The 12,958-nt window shown below is 35.9% G+C and overlaps 1 protein-coding gene across 17 annotated transcripts in view; it reads left to right on the plus strand.

Annotated features, from left to right (window-relative positions):
* The window catches only part of RBM45 (RNA binding motif protein 45), a 66,756-nt gene that overhangs the window by 20,816 nt on the left and 32,982 nt on the right, over positions 1-12,958 (plus strand). For 7 of the 17 annotated variants that reach the window (XR_006220815.1, XR_006220813.1, XR_006220822.1 and 4 more), the window contains one exon: positions 1,166-1,205. The gene's annotated coding sequence lies outside the window, so the exon portion shown is untranslated. The other 10 variants (XR_006220820.1, XR_006220812.1, XM_042994783.1 and 7 more) reach the window with 6 other exon arrangements.

Raw genomic sequence — 12,958 nt, forward strand, 5'->3', positions numbered from 1 at the left:
AATTTTATTCTCTTTTACTTGGTACCTACGTGATATCAATGAACAGATAGGAGATAAGATAAGGGATTTTACCACTAGGTGGTGATAAACATTGCCACTCAGAAACAGTGAACTACAGCATTCAGATGTTATTTAAGGCCCTGAGCATGAAATGACAGGATTTGTATTGGGTAAAGCAGTGGTTCTTAAACTTAAGTGTCTACCAAGAATACCTCAGGTATTTGTTTAAAATACAGGTACACTGAGTTTTCAGGTTTGGGGGTGAGTGTCTCAGTAAGCTCCCTAAGTGATTTTGAAAGGGTAGCCAATGACATTTTCTTTTCAGTATACTAGCCTAAAGAGATTCCATATATTGGACATTAAGTTGGACTATTGTAAAAGTAAGACATTGAGAAGTTCCTAAGTCTTTTTACCTTAAGCATTTTTTAGAATTAAGCATCTGCTTTAATATCAGTTAAACATGAATTACAATGAGAAATTGAAAAACAGTCTTACAAATAACAAGGTATCAGGCTGGCTTTTTCATATTAGCAAATATTTTTTGATATTTTTGCATAGGATGGTAATTACTTGCTTTTTGCCACCCAAAGCTTCTACCTAATTTTATTTTTTATTTACTTTTATTTTGAAGTGAATTATTTTCATAAATTACCATCAAAGATTTTGGCTCTAAAGAAATATGGGTATATATGTCATTCTTTTTAAATGACAAAGGAGCATGAAGGTGATGTACTTATTGATCATGAGTGTTTAAAAAAATGAAAAAAGAATGCTCACAAGAGTACAGAAATATATGTGTATGTATCTGAGTATTTTTACAATCCTAAAGTGAACCTTCTTATGAAATGAATGCTTTTTTGGTGCACCCAAAAACTGTTGATTTATAGGTGCAGTTGAATTTTCAGTAACTTCTTATTTGCATAAAACTAAAATTCAATGAGGTCAAGAATAAATTAAATATTTATATAGCCTTTTTATCCAGAGGTATAGCCACCTGCAAGTTTGATCTTTTTTGTATGTGGTTAGTAAGCTCTATTAAAATCATAGCAACTAGCTTTACGTATGATTTCAGTAAAGAGAGATAACATAAAGGTCATCCTTATTAGGTAAGTTTCATTTCAATATCTGAATTCTAATAAATGGATTGCATTATTTCCTTTTCTAGAAACAGTAACTCAAGAACACTTGGATCCTGGGAATTGAAGGTATGGTATAACCAGGGGATCAGATAGAAATATTTAGTTAACATATGAAATTGCAGTTCATTCATTATACTGACCATGTTTTCACTGTATTTAAGGTAGAAAAGACTTGTCCTCAGTAGAATATGGAGGACCCATTATACTTTGAGAAAGTTACCAGGCCCTATGAAAATCCATTTGAGTGTTTATCACAGGAGAAGGGAATCCTATGACTGTTTCGTATGAATTGCAGCCAATATCAGATGTCAAGGTCCACGTGAGCTGGTTAACCTGCCAGCTGAGTAAGGCTGCAGCCACTGCAGCACCCTGGAGACTGCCTTTCTGACAATACTGCTACAGAAGTGGTGGAAGGAAGGCACCAGGAGACTGTTTTAGCAATATCATTTGTGTTTGAAATACAGAAATCAGGAACTGTGTGAAAAAACGAGTACTGTTTTCTTTAGAAGTTGGGAAATTATTGAGCACTAAAGGGTAACCAAAGTACTTACAGATACTCCTATGAATCTATACTCTTATTTTCCTGCTTCTACTCCATTTCTGATTTTGTAGGTAAATGCTGTTGCTGCTAACTGATTTTCTTGCTTCCATATTATCATTTTTCAGTGTTAGTAATACACAGGTGGTAGCATTCATTAGCACAGAGTTCTTAAAGGGTTTTTGTGTTGGTTCTGTTATTTTTTGTTTAATGCTAAAAGAAGAATTAATCTACTTTAAAGTCATTGAATTAAAATCACACTTATTTAGTGGAAGATCTGCTGTATAAAAACACATCATTTAGTTTTTTCCGTTCATCCTTGGTAAAGTCTGTTATATCAGGTTTTGGCACTAGAAAATAGTTTTTACATTCTTAAATTATTGATCCTTTGGCACAAGAGACTTCTTTCCTCTTCCACATTAGTACATTAGTAACTTAAGAATGTGACATTTGGGGGACAGTAGAGAAGATTACGATTTGTTACTTGTAGGACTGACTTTAGGAAGAATCTGAAGTAGTTGCTGAAAACTGGAACTGGCTGACCTGCATTGGCAATGTCAGAAATGGGCCAACAATGGCAAGAAAAGAACATACTTGGAGATATAGTACCCATCTCTGTTTTACTATCACAAACTCCTACTAAGGCCCATCTACCATTAAGTACTGTTTTGGCTTAATCCTTCCCCCAGAAACTCCTAGCAGGTTTCATTCCCTTTCACATTTACCCTGAATCTTGGAATCCTAGGCACTGTAATGCAGTCTCATCTTTCACCTAGCCGGGTTTTATTTCACTGCTGTAACTCAAAGAAAGTATGGGGGGGGGGGGGGGGGGGGGGATTGAAAGTAGATTCCCTTTATGTCATCCTGAAAGATTAGCAATGTACTTCTACTTAGTAACTTTCAGTTACTTGTAATATAGGAATGTACAATGTCTTCTAGATTTTTTTTTTTTAAGTTTATTTATTTTGTGAGAGAGCATGAGTGTGAGCGGGGGGGAGGGGGGTGCAGAGAGAGAGGGAGAACAAGAATCCCAAGCAGGTTCCATGCTGTCAGTGCAGAGCCTGACACAGCTCAATCCCATGACCACAAGATTATGACCTGAGCTGCAATCAAGTCGGATACTCAACCAACTGAGCAACTGGGCACCCTGATCTTATTGTTAACTCCAGTTCCCCCAGGAGCAGGTTTCATACATTATACCAACATCACCTTTCTGGACCTGTTTTCTCATCTAGGAAAAAAATAAAATAAAATAATAATAATAATAAAGGCAGTATAAATACAAACACCGGCAACACTCCTATCCCAGTTTTCTGCAAAAATACCCGTGAAACATTCAAATAAAGAAGTTAATGTTATTCATAGAAACTTGGGTAAGAATAGTGGAAACTAGAAGGAATTTTTACCAAGGAAAGCTATAAGGGGTGGATTTTTAAAAAACGGCTGACTCAGAATCCACATCAAAACAGCTTGTTGGTAAAGCAAGATGACACCTTAGCTTCTCATCATCTAACGTTGCTTATTATCCTATGTATAAGAAGGCTGTACTAATCATTCAAGACAGCTACTGAAAGCCCCATTCGGATTCTTAACTAGTGGCACTAAAGCTGTACTATCTTGGAGCTTTTCCTTAACCAAGAGAACCACAGCTGTCATTCACCTAGGGGTGGGGTGAGGGGGTGTGGTCCTAAAAGGGAAGAATAATGACAAGGGCACCAAAGGGATCCAAAAAGATCTTTTACCCTCTATCCATTAGCAGATGTAGAATACTTAGAGCAAGATTCTTTTAAGAAAGGTGTTCTTTCCAGCCATCTTTCCTAAGAACTTTGGTCGTATTTTAAGGAAATTCCTTACCTTCATCTACACTAATCCTATGTCCGATGGACTTAGTTGGGTTTTCTGGAGGAATTAAATGGGACTAACGTTTCTGACCACCAGCTGGATCAGCATTGGCACCTGAGTGGGCTGAAAAATACCTGAAAGCAATCCTCGGAATTGCAATCCTCAGATTCTGAGGATTCTGCAATTGGCCTGACTGAATCTGTCCTCGTTGAGAAATGAGTAACTAAAAGGACGAGAGATATGAGCCAGTGTTTCACAAAGAAGGCCAAGAAGAGATCACAGTTTTTTTGCGTGTGTTTGTTTTGTTTTGTTTTTTTCTGGCAGAGGAAGGAAGAATTGGGTAAATTTCTTATCTTTTATAAAGATAACATTAAAATATTCTTTTTTACTTTGACAGGTAATGTAAGTTTAAGAATAAAATTTAAATCTATTAAATGTCCATCCATATTAGGCATCAAGGAAATGCACATTAAAACTCTAGAAAGATATCCTTACAACTGTTTAGCAAAAATTAGGATATTGACAATACCAGGTGTTGGTGAGAATTTGGAACAGCAGGAACTCTCATAAACTGCCAGTGTTAACTGTAAATTGGTTCAACCACTTTGGAAATGCTTGACAAATACCTACTAATGTTGAAACATACAGCTACCCGCAACTCAGTAATTCTACTTCTAAGCATGTAAGCAACAGAGATAAGAACATATGTATACAAAAAGTAGAAGAATATTCTTAGCATTATTCAAAACCTCAAAGTGGAAACAATGCAGTGTCAACAGAATGCATACATGAGATACTACTCTGTAACAAGGACATGAGCTAATTTGCTACATGTAATAATTGGCATGATTTTTTAAAAAAAATTTTAACATGTATTCATTTTTGAGAGACAGAGTGCGAGTGAGGGGAGGGGCAGAGAGAGAGGGAGACAGAGAATCCTAAGCAGGCTCCAGGCTCTGAGCTGTCAGCACAGAGCCCAATGCAGGACTGGAACCCACGAACCATGAGAATCCTGATGTGAGCCATGGTCGGATACTTAACTGGCTGAGCTACCCGGGTGCCCCAATAATTTGGATGAATCTTACAAATATGTTACTAGAAGAGACAAGCCAACAAAAAATGTGTATATGATTCCCACTATAAAACAGCTCAAAAACAAGCAAAATACACTTTTAGGCAGAATGGAATGGGAAGGGGTCAGAAAGGGGGTTTATGGTGTGCTGGTAATGTCCACCAGCGTGGCGATAACTTTGTGATAACTTTTTGAGCTGTACTCTTAATGGCTTATGCATTTTTAAAATGTATCTTCTACTTCAATTAAAGTTTTTGTTTCTTAAATGAATTAAAGCAAGATCAGCATGAGGCTAATGGGGCAGACACGTCTGCAGTATGAGAGAAGAGCAATATCCTGAGGCACTTAGAGTGAAGGGCTTTCTTTGTTTTTCCAGTGCATGTATAGCAAGAAATACTAGAAAATATTTGCTTCAGCTCCCACCCTGGTGCAACAGAGCATTATGATGATGAGGGTGGAAGAGTAAGAGTAAAGAAAGGGAGAAGCCATATTAAAATTTGTGTCAGAAGGAGTAAATAAGGGGTGCCTGGGGTCTCAGTTGGTTAAGGGTCCAACTCTTGGTTTTGGCTGAGGCCATCCGTTCATGAGTTCGAGCCCCACATCAGGCTCTGTGCTGATTGCAAAGAGCCTACTAGGGATTCTCTCTCTCTCTCTCTCTCTCTGTCTCTCTCTCTCCCTCCCTCCCCCCTCTCTCTCAAAATAAATAAGCCTTAAACGTTAAAAACATTAAATAACATTTTAAAAACTAAGTAGCCACAGTGCTAAAGAAAATTTAGCCTTAAATGAAGACCAGTGAATATCCCACTGGTTTTCAGAACGCTGTGGGTTCTCATGAACCAACAAAGGAAAGATGGAGGGGGTTCCCCACCACTTGTTTATCAACCAGATCAGAGCTGCCTTCAGTGTTCTATATTGTGCTTAATAAGCTTTCCTTTAAGGGATCCTGCAGCTTAAAGATGTGACAGTAAACCAAAGCACCAGGGTAAAAGATAAAAAGCCCCTTCAGATGAGTTCAGTGAGAGAAAAAGTACAGATTTAAAAGGCTGGTTACAAAAATTTATCCTTTGAATAATAGGTGTTCCCAAAGAAAACAACAAAACAAATTAGGTAGTAGTTTTAATAGGAGAAATCTTGATCTAAAAAAAAAAAAAGGCTCAAGTCTAAATGAAGATCCTGTTTTATACATTAAATGCCAGCTGGAATGGAGCAGAGTTTTGTAGTTCAGGATTTCTCCAATCATCCACATGTGAAGGTAACAAAAAAAAATCTGTGATCTGCAATGCACTACTTACTTGCCCTTTACAGAAAAAAATTATTTGAATATAATCACTACATTACCAAAATGAACCAAAATTAAGAAGAAAAGAATGAGGGAAGAAAGTTGGTGGGTATTAAAATCAGTAAAACTACTAGGATAATGCAGATAATTATATTTAAAATATATTATTTATTATATAATATATAATATATATATAATTTATATTATATATATTATTATATATTATATATAATATATTTATTAAATATATTATTTATTAAATAAATAAATTTATTTACTTTCTCAAAAAATTTAAATGGGGTTTATTAACTCCAGATTAAGTTAATGAAGAACCAAGAAGGGATCACAGTTTCTTTTTTAGGAGGTGAAATGAGGGGTACAATCCAAACTTTTGTGGAAAAACAACAACTTGTTTTTTACTTTGAAAATTAAATGTAAGTTTAAGAGTCTTATGAAATCTGTTAAGGTGATTAATAATAAAAGTATTAACAGAATGTTTCCTGTCCAAATCCTTGAAAAAGAAAAAATGGAATTGCATATTTGACAAAAGTCAAAAGAAAAAGAAGAGCACTTAAGACCAAAACTGTTTAAATTCTAAAATCAGAATGAAGTGATTTGCTTCTTCCAGAACACTTACCTTTAAATCAAATTCTGCCACATACACCTAACATGAAATGTATTGCAGAGTACAAGAGAGAAAGTATAAGTAGCATATTCACTCCTAAAATTACAATTAGTAGTGAAGACGACAAACCATAGAGTTTATATGCAGGATAATATAGGATTAAAATGCAGAAATACAAAAACCTTTAATGTAGAAATTGTGGGAGATCTTAAATGTTCTGTGAACTATCATAACAAATCAAGTAGAAGTGAGATATAAATGGGAAAAAATAATAAAGCAGAATTACTATATAGAAAAAAGAGGATATAATTTTTTCCTCAAATGGAATTGTTTACAAATTGATCAGATAGCAACATTGAATAACAGGCAGTGTAAGGGACCCAGAAACATGTCTTAACTTCTGCCCATCAGCTCATAATATTTACAGCCGGGATCATAAAACCATCAAACTAGTTCTAAAGTGTGTTTAGCCTCTTTGTTCTAAAGACAAATTGTAAGGAAATCATGTACCTTCTATTCTAAACCTGGACCCTCTGGGCCTCCTTCATTCCTGGAGGAATGAAATGGATGAGCATTTGGTGCCCATCTGCTGGACATTACGTCAGCATCTGAGCGGACTGTAAAAGCTGAAAGCAATGCTTGCAGTCTGATAATTCCCTTGAAGTTCATTTTATAGGGCAGAAATTGTACAGGCTCTGTTCTTTGATCACAAAGTAATAAAACCAGAGAATAAAAAGCACAATCACTTGGAAAGTAATTTTAAAGGCCTCTTCTAGTTATTTTGTCAAGAAAAAAATGCAATAAAAGAAGAGCGAAACAATGGGGAAAAAGGGTGGGGGGGTATGTTTAAAGCTATGCTAAAGGGCATATTAATAGCCATTGTTGCATAGAGAGGGAAAATGGGTGAGTAAAACATAACACTAGAAAAAGTAACAATAAAGATAAGATTAATTAGAAATAAATTAGAAAAGGGGCACCTGGGTGGCTCAGTCAATTGAGCGTCTGACTTCAGCTCAGGTCATGATTTCGTGGTTCATGGGTTTGAGCCTCACATCTGGCTCACTGCTGTCAGAACTGAGCCTGCTTCAGATCCTCTGTTCCTGTGCCCCTCCCCTGCTTGCACTCTCAAAATTAAATAAACATTAAAAAAAGAAAATTAGAAAAAAAGTAAAAAGGCAACCTGGCAAATGCATTTTTTAAAAATTCAAAATCAGAAATAAGGTAATGAAAAAACAGAGGAAGCTTAAAAATAAGTGCCATCCTCAATTATATATTTTAATTTAAACATTTGTTATGAAATGTTAGGTACACAAGTTTAAATTTATCCAATCAACAAGAATTAGAAAACCTGACCAGGTCAATAACCAAAGAAAAAATTCAGGTAGTTATCAGTGAATTTTAGATCCTCAAATGAGCCCCATCACTTCTAAATTCTTCCAGACTTCAGAAGCACATTATTCCTGTGGTTTATAAGTTTTTCCATGCAGCCAGAAAAAGGTGAGAATATATATTGATTTTGCATAAATAACATTACCCTGACAGCAAAACTGAAAAGGCAATGAAAATCAAATCCATATATTGTTAATTTACCCATGACTATGGATATAAATAAGCCAAATAAAATATTAGAAAGTGCAGATAATATGTCCCAAGAACATTTCACCATTGCCTAGTAGGGTTTATCCTTTGGTGAAAAAGCAGTTTACATGAAGAAAAATTATTACTGTAACACTTATTTTCACAGGGCCATACTAAGATCTACAAGTTGATTACTTACCCATTCTTGTGGTTGTGCAAATGCTGTGGACAGTTCAGATTATATTTGGTTTACTTGAAACAGTCACTAGCTGGAGGAGTGGTATTAGTCTGATGTATGTATGAATCAGTGTCTAACCCTCCCCTCTAACTACATGATGGCTATATAATGGAGAAAGTATGGATGAATATTAGTGAGGGAACCAAAATGTCTAAAACTGCTTCTTAGAAAAATAGCTAAATTTATTGAGCCCTCACTATTTGCCAGGCATAAGGCTAATTGGTTTGCATACATCTCAAAACTTATGAAGTAAGTACAGTTTTTCTTGTTTTATTGAAAGGAATCTAAGGTGCTTTGAGAGAAATGAAGTAACTTGCCCAAGATCACACAGCCAGCAAAGGGGGAAGCTGGCCTTCAGATACAGATAGTCTTCTTTAAAATCCATGTTCTTAATCTGTACACTAAATGTCAACAGCTGTGACAAAGAATTCAGAAACTACCACACACCAATTGAATATTATGCAACAACAACAAATCCTTCCAAAACTATGAGACAGCATGGAAATACTATATCCCGTACAAGATTGAGAAGCTTTTGTGAGCAAAACCTGTTTATTTTTGTAGCTTCCAACCCAGCTATGCACTTTATACATAATAGGCACAAAATGTTTATTTGGATTACAACATAAAGGGTTCTATGCATGTCTTTTACTACAGAGATTCCATAAACAAATCCATATTTTCTATAAATATCCTGGTAATTGTTCAGATGCCATCTTTTAAAATTCAGACCCTACTTACTAGGCTGAGTTTTAAAGATTCAATTTTATGTTTCTGTTGTTTTTCATAAATGTATTAGTGGCTAAATCACAGTCCACGTACAAATCTTGGTGGTATTTTAAAATAACAGGTAACATTTATTGAATTGCTAAGTCAGTACTGCCCTAGGCACTCTAAGGCATTTTCCCATTTAGCAGTCCTAATAGTTGTGTGGAATTGAGGTTAAATGACTTCTGCCAGGACACACAGCAAGCAAATAATGGAGCTAATATTCACACTTAGGGAGTATGACTCCATGCCTTCGCTTAAGTTCACATTGTGTAATTCAAGTGCTGTTCTCTGTTTAAGAATGAAGTATAAAATCTTTGTTGTAAAAATAGAGCATGTAATGAAGAGATAATTTCATTCCATTGTGTGGCCCCTTGAGAGTGTGGGGTGAAGAGAAAAATATAACTGAGATGAGAGGAAGTGCAGAAAGCAAGAGAGAAAGGAATAAGATGGCAAAATAAAGAAATGATGACTCAGTGGCTTTGTGGTCAAAGCATTGGTTCCTTTTTTTTACCTTGGTTGTACAAGTTTAACTAACAGCTCTATTAAGCACCTGTGTACTGAGTGCCAAGAGACATGATGGTGAGAAGAAAAAAAGATAGCTTCCTTGCCTTTATGTAAATTAGTCTAATTCAGATTTAGTTGAAAACTATGAGGTCAGGGGCGCCTGGGTGGCTCAGTCGGTTAAGCGTCCGACTTCGGCTCAGGTCATGATCTCTCAGTCCGTGGGTTCCAGCCCCGCGTTGGGCTCTGTGCTGACAGCTCAGAGCCTGGAGCCTGCTTCGGATTCTGTGTCTCCCTCTCTCTCTGCCCCTCCCCCACTTGCATTCTGTCTCCCTCTGTCTCAAAAATAAATAAACATTAAAAAAAAGAAAAGAAAACTATGAGGTCAGCTATCACTTGGGTTAAAGCAGGCTGGCTCCTCCTATACCTAGCTCTTTCAAAAGATTCACCAAAACAAAAGAATTCCCCTTTTACTGTCCCTCCCCCAATTTGTCCACACCTAATTCTTTTTGTTTTACAGGGTCTTTTTGTTCTGTTATATTTTTGAGGCAAAAACTATAATGCGGTGTGCAAATAATAAGTATTAAGATTCAATAAATTTTGACAAATGCATATATACTCTGGCAACTCACTGTTTGAGACTGTTTCTATGTCTCTTGAAAGGAGAGACTCTCTCTTTTCAGGAATGTTTTTATCGTGAACAGTCTTGGAAGATAGTGTCTCCCTCCAGAGCAAAAGGCAGGTTTGTTTACTGTCCAGTATAATAAAGGTAATGTCTTCTTCCAGAGCAAAGGGCAGGCACAATTACTGCCCTTTATAAAAGATTTAGGTTCCTGAAGCTTGAAGATCTTCAGTTCTGACACAAGTATACACTGTATACACAGCATCTTTCTGGACCCCTCTGTGTTACCTGTTTAAGGCTTAGGGAACAAGAGGAACCAATGCGAACACCTCCAAACTGCTTATTGTGCTATGGATAATAAAGTTCTTTGTCTCTGACCCAGGAATTTTGTGTCTTCTGCCAGCATCCACAAGACTGTTAGGCTAACTTGCTATCTTGCAAGTAGGGTGAAACGTCAGACCCTTCACGGTTCTTGACAGCCACCCTCCTTCAAGATACAGACTTTTCCATTGGAGCAAGAAGTTCCCTCACGTCTCTCTCCCATCAGTCTCACAAGAGACAATCCTCTTTCTGATTTTCACAATAGATAGTTTTGCCTTTTCTAGAACTTCACATACATGGAATCATACAACATATACTCCTGTTTCTCTGCTGCAATCAGTATGTCTGTGAGATATATCCATGCTGTTGTGTGTATCAGTGGTTCATTCCTTTTCATGTCTGAGTGGTATTCCATTGTTAGAATTGTCCTCAATTTATCCATTTCCCTGTTGATGGACATTGGGTTGTTTCCAGCTTGCAGACTAAAGCTTCTGTAAACATCCACATGTTTCTGTTTGGTAATGTTTTATTATATACAGGAAATCAGGAACAAATCACGTAGAGTTGCTTTTGAAGATTGTTCATTTTTGTTTTAGAAGACACTTATCTGATCTAGACCCAAATTTCCAGCTCCATCTCTTTTGCAGTGGGCAGCAGCTGAAATTTCTGTCACAGTTTTCAGCCTTCCATCTGTCGTGTTTCACCTGCCCCCTTGGAGTCTCTCCTGCACGAGCACAGCTAAAGGAGTCAGCTAAAAATTGGGGTGAGGTTTAGTATAGATTTAAGACTCTGTAGGTTGTGACTCTTTCCCTTTTTGATTATCCTCCCTAACTTCAAAGTTGCTTGGGCATCTCTAAACCCAGCCAGCCCATTGACTCCTCAAGCCAGTATGACTGCATTTTTCTGCTTGTGTTCTAGCATTTTTTCACTCAAGAGGATGTGAGAGTGTCCTCCGGCAAAAAACTTTATAAACACAAATCTCACCTGGTGTGATTCCCAAAATGTTTATTCCCCTCAGTTTCTGCCTGCTTTTGGTCATTCTCCAGTGCCTTCAAATAGCTGTTTTTCAATATGTTGCCCAGAGTTTATAATTTGTATAGAAGATTTAGTCAATAAAAGCTTCTTTACCATTTCCAGAAGCAGAATTCTGCCTAGTATATCTTTATCCCTTATTTTAAATCTTCTGTGTCATCTTACTTTGGATATATCTCTTATAAGCAACATGGAACTGGTTTTATATTTTATGGAATCTGATTCTGTTTGCCATTCAATATGTTGGTTTAATTGTAATTTACGTTTATGTGATTGATGGCCTCTGGATTTAGTACCATTTTATGTGTTCTGTTTACCATTATTTACATTTGCTTCTTTGGTTCTGGTCTTTCACTAGATTGAACAGATTTTCCCCCCACCCTTTATGTTTTCCTCATTTGGAAGTCATAAATTGTATATCTCTTCCTTATGTATATATATAAAATATATATATACATGCATATGTATATATAAAATATTTATGTCTATATTTCACATATATATCTAAATATACTTCTATAAAATTTTTGCCAAAGTCTTCAATAGTTCTGTCTTCCTTACAAACTGGAAAAGAACATTAGTTCCTTTTATTTACCCTTTTATTATTGTCTAAAAATTTAGCATCAACTTTTTTTTCTTTTTGGTGCAATTGTAAATGGGATTGTCTTCTTAATATCTTTAATTACTTCATTGTGTAGAAATGCAACAGATTTCTATGTTAATTTTGTATCTTGTGACTTTACTGAATTCATTTATCAGTTCTAGTTTTTTGGCAGAGTCTTTAGGGTTTTCTGTATATAGTATCAGATCATCTGCAAATAGCGGTAATTTTACTTCTTCCTTACTACTTTGTATGTTTTTTTTATTTTTTTCTTATCTGATTGCTGTGGCTAGAACTTCCAACACTTCTTATTCCAACAGAATAAGAGTGCAACCTTCAGTGGTTATTCCAGTGAGATGTGTTTAGGAGTTTTGTTTTGCTTTTTTCTGTAAATGCCTTTATTTTGCTTTTACTCTTTGGATGATAACTTTTGTTGAGTATAGAATTCTACATTCAGAGTTCTTTTCCCCTCAGCAATTTGAAGCTGTTATTCCATTGTGTCCTATCATTTACATTTCCCATTTAGAAATCTGATATTACTTTAATTCTTTGTCATGCCTTTAAAGTTAAGTATTTTTTTCCTCTTTGGTGAGTACCTTGTCTTTCCTGATATTAAAGGAAAAGCTCTAAGTTTTTCACCACTGAGTATGATGTTAGATGTGGATTTTTGCATATATGACCTTTATTATGTTGAGATATATTCCCTCTAAACTTACTTTGCTGAGACTTTTTATTGTGAATGGATTTTGTACTTTGTCAGATGATTTTTCTCCATTTATTGAGATAATCATATGGTTTT

This window comes from Panthera tigris, chromosome C1, assembly GCF_018350195.1.
Source record: "Panthera tigris isolate Pti1 chromosome C1, P.tigris_Pti1_mat1.1, whole genome shotgun sequence".
Classification (NCBI taxonomy): domain Eukaryota; kingdom Metazoa; phylum Chordata; class Mammalia; order Carnivora; family Felidae; genus Panthera; species Panthera tigris.